We start from the raw sequence: 14,004 nt of genomic DNA on the forward strand, positions 1-14,004 counted from the left end.
TCCTTTACCTTAAACTTATTTTATAACAGGGGCTTTTATAGCTCAAAAACACCTTGAAAACCTGAGCTGTAACTTGGTCTGGTTTGGTCTCCATGAAGATAAAAAGGTTTAATATCTTACTGTGAAATGTTCAAAGCAATAACATCTCCATGAAGAAAAGCTTTTGACAGACCCTCCACTAGAAAAGTTACACAATGCACCTTTAATCTTGGTGTGGCTCGTACTCGCAGTGTTGGGAAGGTTACTTTTCAAATGTATTCTCTTACAAATTACAGATTACATACACCAAAATGTAGTTTGTAACGTAATCCATTAAATTACTTCAGGTGAGTAATGTAATCTGAATACTTTGAATTACTTGATTTGCTGTAGAGAAGCAAAGATGAGGAAATTGTAACATAAGATGTTTTGTCTGATAAAAGAAAATAAAAAGACCAGACTTTACTTAACCAAATAAAAAATATTGATATATTATTGATATTGATAGAAGAAGAGGAGACACGGTCTGCACGGCATGGTCCTGTTAAATCCTGGTTTAGTCCTGGTTTAGTCCTGGTTTAGACCTGGTTTAGACCTGGTTTAGTCCTGGTTTAGTCCTGGTTTAGACCTGGTTTAGACCTGGTTTAGACCTGGTTTAGACCTGGTTTAGACCTGGTTTAGACCTGGTTTAGACCTGGTTTAGTCCTGGTTTAGACCTGGTTTAGACCTGGTTTAGACCTGGTTTAGACCTGGTTTAGACCTGTTTAGACCTGGTTTAGACCTGGTTTAGACCTGGTTTTAGACCTGGTTTAGTCCTGGTTTAGACCTGGTTAGACCTGGTTAGACCTGGTTTAGACCTGGTTTAGACCTTTAGACCTGGTTTTAGACCTGGTTTAGACCTTTTAGACCTGGTTTAGACCTGGTTTAGACCTGGTTTAGACCTGGTTTAGACCTGGTTTAGACCTGTTTAGACCTGGTTTAGACCTGGTTTAGTCCTGGTTTAGACCTGGTTTAGTTTAGACCTGGTTTTAGACCTGGTTTAGACCTGGTTTAGACCTGGTTTTAACCTGGTTTAGAACCTGGTTTAGACCTGGTTTAGACCTGGTTTTAGACCTGGTTTAGACCTGGTTTAGACCTGGTTTTAGACCTGGTTTAGATCTGGTTTTAGACCTGGTTTAGTGTCCGGCAATGAGTGGAATTATTTTTTTTTTAAAGAAAGGGAATAGCCCAAAATGTGAAAACAGGAAAATGCCACCGTGTAATCCATTTATTTCAACAAAGTAACTGTAATCCAATTACCACTCATAGAAACAGTAACTGTAACTGAATACAGTTACTCATAATTTGTACTCTGATTACGTAACTCCGGTACATGTAATCTGTTACTCCCCAACACTGCATACTCGCTGTAATGTTCTGTATAACTTTGGTTCCTTTAAATTGTTCAGAATTTTGGAAGGAGGTTGCAGGTTCGATTTCCAGGCCAGATCAGGACTTTCTGTGTGGTGTTTTCATATTTCCTTCCATGTCTAGGCGGGTTTCCTCCATCAAACTAAAACATGAACCATAAATCCAATCCTTGAGCCAATGTAATCCTGACTAAACCTTGGCCGAGCTCAAAATCTGGAGTTGCGTCCTTGGGCTCACTGCTCCTGACAGGTGTAAGTAACCCAAAGTGGCATTGAAGGATGGGTCAAATGCAGTGGACAAATTTCAATACAGAGACGATAACGTGTACTTAACCTTTATCATCAAAGAAGTGAGGGGCTGAGGAAACAAAATCCACAAGATTTTGATTGTTGTGTTTTTATCAGAGGTGGGACAAGAGGTTGTTTTGCAAGTCTCAAGTAAGTCTCAAGTTTTTAACCCAAAGTCCGAGTCAGGTCCCAGGTCAAATACAGGCAAGTCCAAGTTGAGTCTCGAGTCACTGTCTCATAAGTCCAAGTCAAGTCCAAGTCATCTGCTTTGAACTTCATGTCATTTCAAGTCTTAAACCAAAGTACCAAATATAGCTTAGATTTTAGCAATTGATATGAATTTTAAGATAAATTGTACTTATAAAGTCATAGTATATTTATATTTGAGGATTTATTGAGTATATAAGAGTTGTAGAAGTGGGGAGCTGAGGCAAAGCTCTAATACATACTTAACTTATTTTCAATACTCAAATTAACTAGTAATAATACAGGTCAGCACACATACACACATACACACATACGCACATGCACACACACAGCACACACACACATAATGCCCCCACTGTCACAAGCCCGTCACCTTTGTACCTATTTGTATATATTCTTTGATCGGAATGTTTGTCTTGTATCTGGTATGTTGTTTGGTTCCTATTTTTTGTAAAGCAAGTAGAAATGCAATTTTTTTCCTTTTTAAATGTCTTGACAAGATCTTAGAGTGAATTATTATGGTCAGAATAGAAATCATTCAGATTTAAAAGTGTTTCTCAAATCTTCTCAAGTCACATTCCTCAAGTCCCAAGTCACTGACCTTCAAGTCCAAGTCGAGTCCCAAGTCTTAGTCCACTTTATCAAGTCAAGTCTCAAGTCCTAAAAATAGTGACTCAAGTCCAAGTCACAACTTCAAATCCCTACCTCTGTTTTTTATATATTTTTTTTTACTTATCTTTCTATTTCACTTGGACTTGTACGTATACATTTATATAATGATGTGTTTTTGACATCTGTCTCTCAGTTTTTTGCTACTTTTTTAGAATTTATTGTTACCATTTATATTTTTTCTCTTTTAGTTATAATATATTGTGATGTTGGAGCTACTGTGTCCAAAATAATTTCCCTTGTGGACCAATAAACTTTGTCTAAGTGTTCCAACCTTCTGTCCAATCTCCAGCATCATCCCAACACAATCTTTAACTTTTAGCAATTCACCTTTTGAAAAAATTCATATAAATGCACTCTCTATGCCCTCTTTTCCTTATCAAATTGCAGCTACATGCCATGACCATCCTCTCCTCTCATCATTTCTCATCTCGTCTTCCCTTCCCCAATAGCGTCGAATCTGCCCTTTTCTGATCATGGGTCCATCAAATGCTTGTCTCCATGGAGATATTAATGTCATGTTGAACCAGACCAAGTTACAGGTCAGATCTATGGAGAGGCAACCCCGCTCACAGTGAAAATCCCTGTTTTTGGTACTTTCTGAGCAATGAAACCACCTGTAACTGAATAAATATATGGTAGAGCTGTTTAATGTCATACGATGGAACAGTCCAGGTAGATTAATGACATAACCATAGAAACAGGCAGGTGAACCCCAACCAGAAAGTTCCATAGTGCAACTTTAATGCATGGCTGACTCTACCTGCCAGGCTCTTTGCACCATAGTCTCAATAAACCTCCAATCTCACCTCGGTCATTTGTCTGTGTAAGTCTGTCCTGGTTGAAATAACACTATATCTGAGGAGGGTCTTTCCTTTCTGGTGATGGTCAACGCTTCGGAATTCGCTAATGATCTGCCCATTCATCGAGGGAAAGGAGAGGAGAGAGGGGGTGAATTTTTCTTTCCTCTTCCATGTGTGCTTATTGATTCTGGCACCATGACAGAGGCCTAATGAGGAACAGGGCTGGAGGAGAGCGCCGAGGACCCAGAGGGAGGCTGCATACAATCTCTCTCTCTCTTTCTTTTTCTCTATCTGTCGTTCTCTTGCTCTCTTTTCCCTCTTTCTCTCAGTGAATCTATCAATCCCCGTTTCTCTCTCTTCTCCTCCTCATCCATCTCTTTCTCTCTTATATATGTGGTATTGCTCGTTTTCATCTGCCTCCCTCTTTCTCTTTTCTGCTCATTCTCTCCTCTCTTCTCTTTCTTTTTCTCTTTTATTTGTTTAATTGTTTAATTTGTGTTTTCTATCCAGCTTTACCCAAGACAGATTTCCCTTATTGGGATAATAACGCTTATCTTATCTTAAAACTTACTTGAAGATACTTGGTTTTATCTCAGCTCTGTTCCGTTGTTTCTTTGGGCAAGACACTTCATAGGCCTTTCTTACGCATGAATGTGGCGTATGAGTGAGCGTGTGGTGATGGTTAGAGGGGTCAGTTGCAAAACAAAACAATGACAAGGAGGATCTGGAGGCTTATCTTGTCTCACTGATTTCAGAGGGCGTGATTGACAGGTGGATTAGCCAATCAGAGAGACGCATGCGCCATTCATGCCAAAAACAAACACGGTTATTTGTATTTACACATAAAAAAGGAGAAAAAAACAACATAATAGACTGAGAAACAGCATTGATTTTCTCAGAATCAACAATCAAAGCACAAAGATAATTACTTATTTCAAGCAGTGGCAGAGTTAGCAATTTGGGGGCCCAAGGCGAACTTGAGTTTGGGGCCCTCACTATAGTGCACTGTTTTGTTGTTGTTTTTTGTTTGTTTGTTTTTTATTTCTTTAATATGTATTGTCTGTTTTTCCCCATTGTTCATGAGACACACACATTTTTATTTGAATTAGGGTGCAAATGGAAACTTGTCTTATTAGTTAGGTCGCCTACTAGATAACCAGAGCTGAAAGTAGTTTTATATTTTTGCTAGTACAATTACATTTTTGTTTACATCCATTATATGTGATTATGATTATGTTATGATTTTATTAAAATCAAGATCCAGCTGACTAGTCCAGTCTGACATGAAAGGAGGGAATGCTTTAACAGTCAAAATAGATTTGACAGTCAGATACTATTTTGATGGTGTTCTCTCATTTAATGTCATATTGAGAGAAAATCAAATTGCTCTCGACCATTAGTGGCACTGAGGGCAATTGGGCGGCCGCCTACTGTTGCCTAATGGTAGCACCGCCTCTGATTTCAGGTAAAAAAAGTTTTGCAGAAGATTAGACAGGTGGAGTCTGTACCTGTTTTTAAATCGCTCCTAAAAACACATCTTTTTTCACTTTCTTTTAACCAGTGACATGTACATTTCTTGTTGTTGAGTATCTTATTGTTTTCTATGTTCTTAGTGGTTGTATTGTGTTTGTATTGTCCTTGTCTATCCTGTGTTTGTGTACATCAGTTTGGCCAGCTGTAAAGTTTTTAAAGAGCTTTATAAATAAAGTTGGTATGGTATAGTATGGTATGACAACTTCAGGTGTAGTTACCAACCCTGGGCTCTCCTAACATGGATCTATTAAAACCGACAGTGATAAAACCCACTGAAGTAAATGTGATCAGTGGTAAAATGAAGACTGCATTCGTATGTGCTGTTTGGAATCATCTTGAATTTGGCGCTCTCATCTCTTCTAATCGCATGTACCCAGTGTCAGTGGGGAAATGATGAAAACTGAGGTATGGTTGTAATTGTTAATTAGGCAAACATAACGGAACGATACAATGACATGTAGAAGAAGAAAACTGGCCCTGAGAAGTTGTAATTGCATCTTTCCAAATGTCTTCCTGGTTTGTGGCGAGTGAAAGAGCGAACAGAGCCTATTTTACAAGAATTTTGGAGAGACGTCTTCCCCATTTGTAAAACATGTAATACATATTGGCAGCTATGGTTGGATCGCCACAAGTTTGGACAAAGGTTTTTCACGCTATATAGTCCGGTTCCAGTCCCTTCTGGATTCAAACAGAATGTAGAAGGGACTGACTGGTCAGGCAACAGACTGGCAGCCTTGCTTGCATCAGTCTACCCCAGGGCAGATGTGGCTTTTAAAGAAATTTGCAACCAAGTATGGAGTAAATGAATAATGCAATGTAAAGTGCTTTGGGTGTCTAATAATAAAGGGACTACTCAAAAAGTGTGAATGATTAGATTTAGATTTTTAGATTAGATTTAGATTTATTGTCATTGTACGAAATACAATGAAACTTTGACAGAGCAAATCTGTAGCAGTAAAAATGAATAAATATAGACACATTCTCACATTCTTGAAACAAAATACGTCTCCAGGTACTTTGCCCTGACGAAGACCGAAGACTTTGCTGGTCGAAACACGTTGGCGTCCCTTCATGTAATAACGGACTTTTAATATACTCAGTCAGAGAGCCTCGGGTTTGTACCTTACCCATTTTTACATTTTTCTGTAAGGGTAATTTTCTGTTCTAAGACGTCTCCAGGTATGTTTTTGATGAAATAACAACATTAAAACATGGCGTAAAGCTCACAAGAGTCAATTTAGCACAAGATGATAATACTTTAAACCACTTCTAACCTCTTCTTGACACACAGTTTGAAAAGACATTAATAGAAGCATCATTTGTATATGTCGTCTCATCTGATAACCCAGTTCACACTCGAGCTTGGGCCCTTTCAGCAGAGTGGGCCCTGACACGGCGCTCAGAGAAATCCAAACAGAGCTGATTGGAGCAGAGGCTGTCGGGGAGAGGAAGTGCGTAATTATCGGGGACAGAGGGGCAGATAGACGAATGACTGTGAGCTTTACACTCCCTCTCCTCTCCCCACGATCTGCGCTCCTAATAGAAAACAGCTGTATCCATGTGTCCGTGCTCCAACACTGCACAAGCTCATGTACGCAGCGAGGAGGGTGACGGTGTCTGCTCCGGGTGGTCAAATAAACCACTTTCAATAGGAGTGACAGTTGTGTTTGGAAGGTTAACCTTGCCCTGAAAATCACCTCTCCTCACAGAAAGTTCATGCAGTTTGTGGAGAAGCATGTAGACGTTCTCAAAATTGGGTCACCAGAGAATTTGAGATTTCATTTCAAACAATCAAGAAAAAAAAAGTCAAAATTGGTTTGTCTCCGTGGATGTGTTCAAGGGTCGCTAAACACCAAAATCACTTTTTTTGTACTGATTATCTGTGTAACTGGGTCTAAAATAGAATTGTATACCTATCCCTGGCCTTATTTTGGCGCTTTAGTGCATATTTCTTAAAAATCTGACTTTTAGGTCAAAGCCGTGTCTGTACCAGCCTTGTCAGGATCAACTACGGTAAAATATTTGAATTTTTTGGTTGGACTAACGGCCGCCAATAAGTCAGATGCAGGTTATTACGTGATGAGCACAGCCACTGGCGTCTACAGGTGGTACGTCCTCACGCCCTCTTAGCCCTGCCCCTACCTGGCATCACTGGTCCCTGCAATGTCCCGCCATGTTTGGAAGAAAAGGAAAACAAAGTGATCCAAACACAAATGTCCACTCTGTTTCAAAGTTTGGAGCACACCCATAAAACTATAATAAAATCTGTAAGATGAATCCAAGATGGTGCTGTATTGTTTTCAGTGGCCTGTGCTGCCGCATGGCCCCCCAAAAAATTTCACTTCCACATTTACTTCCTCAATAGACGCATCAAGAATCTCGGACTTCTGGTCATTGCGCTGGGAAGAATTTTCCGAAAAAGTGAGCATCAAACCGCCACTGGGATGCGTCTATTGACAAAGACAGTTTTTTGAACCATTTCGCTTTTGTTTCTGGTTCTGATATTGTTATATTTTAGTTTTGAGTTTCGGACATCGTTAATTGTGTGGTTGTTGGATGTCCTAACAGCAGAAAACGGCTCAAGAAATTTGTTTGCTAACTCCATAGATGCATAAGGGAATCAGATGTGTGTGACTGCAAACCTCCGTTTAAACTGTTTTCCTTCCCAACGGAATTGAAAAATAGTGAAAGGTGAAGGCGATGGGCAGGATTGATCCACGGGAAGGACAATTCCCTTTTGCATTTATGGAGTTTGCAAACACATTTCTCGAGCCGTTTTCTGCTGTTAGGATCCATCAACCACACAGTTAACGATGTCCGAATCCCAAAACTAAAATATGACAATATCAGAATCACAAACAAAGCAATATGGTTCAAAAGACTAGAAAAGATCAGCTTTGTCAGTAGACGCATCCCACTGGGAAAACAAACATTTCGGTTTGATGCTCACTTTTTCGGAAAATCCTTCCCAGTATGCATTGCGCAATGACCGGAAGTCAGAGATTCTTGATGCGTGTATAGGGGCTAACTCCCCACACCCATGTGACGTCTGTAACGTGCACGCCGTGAAGCCTTTGGACCAATCAGAATGACAGCTGCTAGAGCAGAACTAGCATGGGCTCAGAGCGGGGCTAGGCAATGTCTGACAAAGTGAACTTTTAGGTGATTTGAGTATTTAAAAAAATAAAAAGTTTCTGTTGTGAAAATAGAAAGGACTCCTACAAATTCCGACCTTTGTGAAAGTTGTCAATGCCCTGTCAGCTGAGCACGGGCAGTTGGAATCCCAAAAAATGCATTGTGCTTCTATGGGAGAATTCCTTCTTGGCCCAAGCCCCAATGTGCTGCAGTACCTAAATCAGCTGCTAGTCGGTCTCGAGCCAGGACAGAGGGTGAGTGCCTTATCCAGTTTTTATTATAGATCCATGAACGCACCAGTCCACGCCATGTTGGCTTGTTGTGGCTGTCAGTCGGCTGTCAATCATAGCTCCAGAGCCACACCCGCACCACACCCACCGAGCATTGCCCACTCTGGAGGTTTCTTCAGATTTTGCTTAGGGGCAGAGTAAAGCTTTAGGAATGTGTTTAGTATCTCTTTAAAGTATTATTTCTTTGCTTGGAATGTTCCACAATATGGCATTAAACTCATACGTATCTTCAATTTTCAATAATATCTCGACAAACGTATTCTTCTTATTCTTCTTATTATTACTGTGAACAAAGTTGTTTTTTCACAGATATGACCTGTAACTTTGCATGATAGTTTCATCTGCTGGTCGCCATGGTGACTTCTATAGTATATCTTTATGGGGAAGACTAAGTGACTGCGCTTCACCAGAAAAATTACGGAGTGCATCTTTACATGAATCAAGCAAAACTAATTATATATATATATATTTTTTTTTTTTCACGTATTCTGTTTTTGTTCTTGAACTTTGCCTTACAACATCATCATTTCCCCATTGCGAGTCAAATAATTACTTATCTTATTATCATTGCATATTTACCAGGCAAGTCTTTTTACCCATTTTTTCTTTTTTGTCCATTGACACTGATAGTATGATGCAAGCCTCTCGTTGGTGGGTCAATACTTTAACTTCTTCACCACTGTTGCCCCATTAGGAAATACCACAGCTCGATTAAAAGCTCCAAAAGTCAATGGTGCATAATTAGGGGACCACCACACTTTAAATCCATTATCTATCATTCTTGGCACACACCACTACAACTTCTAGGAAAAGTTGGAATGGTGTTTTTATCGTGTGTGTGTGTGTGTATGTGTGTGTCCTGTTTTACATTGGTCACAGAACCACTCATCTGCTCTCAGCCAATCCTCGACATCCTCTGGGGCGGTTAAGAAGCATGCTTTAAAATGCCTGGAATTGCCATAAAAGTGGAGAGTCCTTTTGCCACATGACGGAAGAGAAAGTGGTAGTATATAATATGGACACTTTTTATATGTAAGAATAAGATAAGATAAGGAAAAATAAAGAAAAATAATACAAATAACTATATATTGTTGCGCAATTGTGGTATATGTCAGATATATCAACTATATAGAACTAGTGACTAGTACTTGGTACAATGAGAAGGTTTTGAGTTGAATTCCCTGGCTAGGTAGGAGGCTCATTCCGTGCCAAATCTCCAAATGTCCCCACTCAGATTTGACAAAAAAAAAATTCTAGGAGGTTCAGACTCCCAAATTTTAGCTCCCAACGCCTTATAGTATTGTCATTAAAAAATATTTTGTCAGCTACCCCCTGAGCTGTTTTGAGCAGTTTTCCAAGAAGCCGCTTTGAGATTTCTGTATCTAAAAAACTATTTAAGGTAGGTTCTTCAAGTTTAAGCTGTGTGTCATGAAATCAGAGTGTTTTCTTAGCTTCTGAAAGTGAATTCATAGTCCATGAAGACAGACACCACATTTTCAAAAATATATTTTGCAAAAATAAGGCAGAACACCAGCACAAATTTTGGATATGTTAAAAACAGACATCCAGTCTTTCTAAAACAGTCCATTTTATGTTGGAGGGTGCTGTCATTTTTTTGGTATAACATGGTAAAATGGCAACAAATTTTGTTTTTCCATTTTTAACACTTAATATCTTACAGAGCGTTTATCACAGGGGGTCATTCTTAAAGTACACAGCATGTGTGGGAAGCTGTATGTTCAATATCAAACCTCTGTCTTTGAAATTGCACTTTCCAGAGTCCTTCCAAAGATGCTCTCATATTTGAAGAGTAGAATTTTCGAGCAAATTCAAACCCCTAGAAATCTGTGATAAATCAAAAGCACATGTGTAAAAGTCTATATTCTACAAGTACATTTGCCAAATTTTAATCCTTGAAAATTTGAAGGACCGACCTTAAATATTTTTTTTCGAAACATCAATCTGAAAGTGGCTCCTTGGAAAACTCTGCTCAAAACAGGTCAGGGGGGAGTTGATAAAATATTTTTTAATGACTAAACAATAAGAAGTTGGGAGCTAATATTTGGGACTTTTCCTATTGAAAAGTGCGTGAAACTCCTAGAATTTTTTCAGTCAAATCTGAGATGGTCAGGTGGGGGCATTTGGAGATTTAGAGTGGAATGACCCTATGGAAGCCCACTGACATGCAGGGTATTGAAGGATGGGTCAGATGTTGAAAATAAATTGTACTGAATGTATTCTACTGAAAACATTTTCCCAGTGAAAATACTGTGTGCATGTCCAATGGTAAGTGACAGTAACTGCAGCCCCGCCCCTTGTAAATGACACAAAGCTCCACACATGTGCGGTGAGAAAAGGCACAGTTAAGTTTGTTTATGGGAGCCTGGCCAAAGCTTGAAGACACCTTGGATGGATCGTCCTCCTCCTCCCTCCTTCCCTCTCTCCTTTTCTCTTCTTAAAAGCCACACACATGCTTCTATGTCTGTTGTTTTTGCTTGTCATGCTTTCTCTATAATATTTCTATTTTGGAAATCATTTAATTATTAAGAAAAAAAAGAAAAATAGTACAGTTACTATTAACATGTCATTCACATTACTTTTGTAATTGAATTTATCTGCCCACACAGTAAATGATTTCCCTTGTGTATAGATGTAGAGCTGTGTGGTTCGTGACTTCAGTTTTATTACATGGAAACACCACATACACACTGTCACTGGTGGAGCAGTTTGTCCACTAACAGAAAATATTAGGAGTTAAATTCCTTTAACTGACAATGCAGGCTGCAGCTGATATCTCCGCTTATTAAACACTTCACAGTTTTGTATTGTGTGATAATGAATCATGAATGAGTTTTTTTTTATGCTTTGTCCGATAGACATGAGAAAGCTTTGAATAAGTATGACCACTACTGTTTAGGAAATCTTTATGACCAGTCACAATCTCTTAAGGTAGATACCTGTATCTGAACCATACTTTTTCCTGTGATCTTTTCCATACTTCTCTTATAAGGACAAATAATTATTATGTTCATAAATTCCATTGAATACAATTTCTTAACAAAATACTTAAATAATGTAGTTTTCATCATTTGTAGTCACGCAGTATTCTAGTTCTCTCCCATCATCCACCAAGCATAAACTCCTATCCTTGTTTGGGCCCCTCTTGCTGTGAGGTGATAGTGCCAACTCTTCAGTCACCAGTATGACTCTGAAAGTGTTTGCTCTACAGGAGATGTTCAGAGACAGGCAGTAAGTCACATGAGGTGAGAGTCTGGACCAGGGCCGAGACCAGGACTCAGATCAGATCTGGACACATTCGTTTGCAGCTGCACAGCCTGTGCTCTCATGAGCCCTGGTCACAAATCCACACTGCAGCTCTCACTATTCACTAGACTATAATTATATAACATACACTATACTGTTGTGGATGGATTTATTGAAAATGACTTGGCAAACAAAACAAAACAGAAGAATTAAGACAACTGAAGACTTATTTTGCCTAAGGAGTTGTGAAAAGTGTCATTGAAGAAATCTGCTTAAGCTTGTCTTCTTGTACTGTTTTCAAATCACTTTTAGTAATAAAATAAGCTGGTCCTCCCAGATCCACTCAGCATTAAATAAACAGTTATATAATACATCGCTTTTCCAGAGACTGTCCAAGTCCAAATGCTCATGCTGAGAGGCTAGCATGCGTACCTCACAGCAAGAAGGTTCCAGGGTTGATTCCTGAGTCGCCCAAGCCGTTCTGTGTGGTTTTCCTATGTTTCTGGTGTCTGAGTGGGTTTCCCTCATCCAACCAAAACAGGCACAATAGGTACAATCCTCCACCAAAGATAGTCCTGACCAAAACTAGTTCAAGATCTGAATATGGATCCTCAAATTGAGCCACCTCAACTGAGATACGGACAGTGGGAAAAACATTATGAACTTAAATCAGCATATAACCCAATTAAAAGTTATAGGCCGAGTGTTATTGCTGCTTCAACAAAAACATTAAATTCAATACAACTGGCCTCATATACAAATTCACAAATAAAGTAATAACAAACCTATAATAAGTCTTACCCACACTGACCTTAATAAACCTTTTGTTATTGCTGACCAACCAGACCCCTATAGCCCTATACATTCCCATGTGTGCTATTGTGACTGCGCTTGGTCACCCATGCATGCATACAGTACATTCCACAGCTTAAACCTGGACATTCAAAGGTACCTCATCTGACCACACACATTCACTAAACCTGCCACTCCATTCTCACATTGGCCAGCGCAGTAATCTCTTTCACATGCAAAACCTTCATAGACCACATTATTACACATACGTAGCTGCATTAGATCTACTTATGACTTTACAGTTGTTTCCTGGACCAGTGTTTTAGGGCATTTTGAAGTCTGGCTGGTGTCCCTGGGTGATTTGCAGGCCAAGCCTCAAAGTTTGTGTTAGGTTCCAGTGGGACACAATCCTGGACCCCCAAATTCCTGGTCATGGTTTGCACTTTACTTAACCCCGTCAATAGTAGATGTGTGACACACTTATATAAACTTATAGGAAGACAAAGGGAGGGGTTTTATTGCATAGTTTAGAGTTGAAAGATCACACATTATTTTATCCACCCTTTTTATTTGTATTTGATTGTGTTTTATATTTTATTATTGTTATATTAGGTTTCATAGGTTTGTGCTGCACCACATCCCCAAATTGTATGACTGGTTTGTAAATTTGAAAACTGACAAAAGCCTTTTCTGATTTTAATTAATTATAGGACATTTCAAAAATGCCTATAGTATAAAATAATAATAATAATTTAATATTAATATTTTAAACCACATTGTATTATTTATCATTTTATTTTAATCTGTCATCCTGCAATCCTACAAACAAATTTGCAACTACGTAGTTTATTTGACGATTTTCCCGCTTTTTCATAATAAAACTCAATTTCCCAGAGTGCTCCGCGGTCACGGGCGCCTACCCTGCTGCTCTCAGCCAATCAGCGCTCAGTCATGTGCGGAACTCCTCAGACAAGAGGGAAGTTTAGTTCGATTTCAGCACAATGAAGAGATATCTGCACATTTTTACACAAAAATATGATCAAACAGCGCCACAGATCCGTAAAAGTCTGAAGTATGATGTCGGTAGCTGTTGTTTACTTGTGGTGAGTTGACTTAAAAGTTAAAGTGAAAGTTGGAAGCGAGTCTGTGAAACTATGACATAAAGCTAAACTAATGTTGAATGATTGTTATGATCAGGATATTAAGTAATTTAAAGTCGTAGTTTGGTATAAATGCCTTATTTTAATACTACATTTTTAAAGTTTTGCAGCTTTATCTTCGTATTATGTATAGCGCAAACCTATGGACCGAACAATAGTGGAAATAGCAACATCTTGTGGTCAATAATTGCATTTTCACGGGCAAAACATGAGTTTTAACATACTTTTCGATAAAACTGGCACTTTTAAAACATGAAACCTACTTGAAACATTAAGAAAAACTATTTGAGGTAGTCAGACTGGCTGTTTTTGTTATGCGATGTGAATTTTCTATAAATGTAAATAATCCAAACTAGAATATTTGCACTTAAATTTGTAGTGACTAATATCAAACAAATCAGATTCAGTTGCAATGTCAACAGTCCTATAATTGGAACAGCAAACGTGCCCTTTTCCCTTAAATCCACAAGCGAAG

General features: G+C 38.8%; 1 protein-coding gene across 2 annotated transcripts in view; it reads left to right on the forward strand.

The window, feature by feature from the left end:
- The first annotated feature begins 13,334 nt into the window (after window positions 1-13,334).
- fancc (FA complementation group C) overlaps window positions 13,335-14,004 on the forward strand; it is a 63,549-nt gene continuing 62,879 nt past the window's right edge. For both annotated transcript variants that reach the window (XM_055161431.1, XM_055161432.1), the window contains exon 1: window positions 13,335-13,472. The gene's annotated coding sequence lies outside the window, so the exon portion shown is untranslated. The remainder of the gene's footprint in view (window positions 13,473-14,004) is intronic.

Source organism: Boleophthalmus pectinirostris, unplaced genomic scaffold (genome assembly GCF_026225935.1).
Source record: "Boleophthalmus pectinirostris isolate CB_2022bp ecotype Guang Dong unplaced genomic scaffold, ASM2622593v1 HiC_scaffold_4, whole genome shotgun sequence".
NCBI lineage: Eukaryota > Metazoa > Chordata > Actinopteri > Gobiiformes > Gobiidae > Boleophthalmus > Boleophthalmus pectinirostris.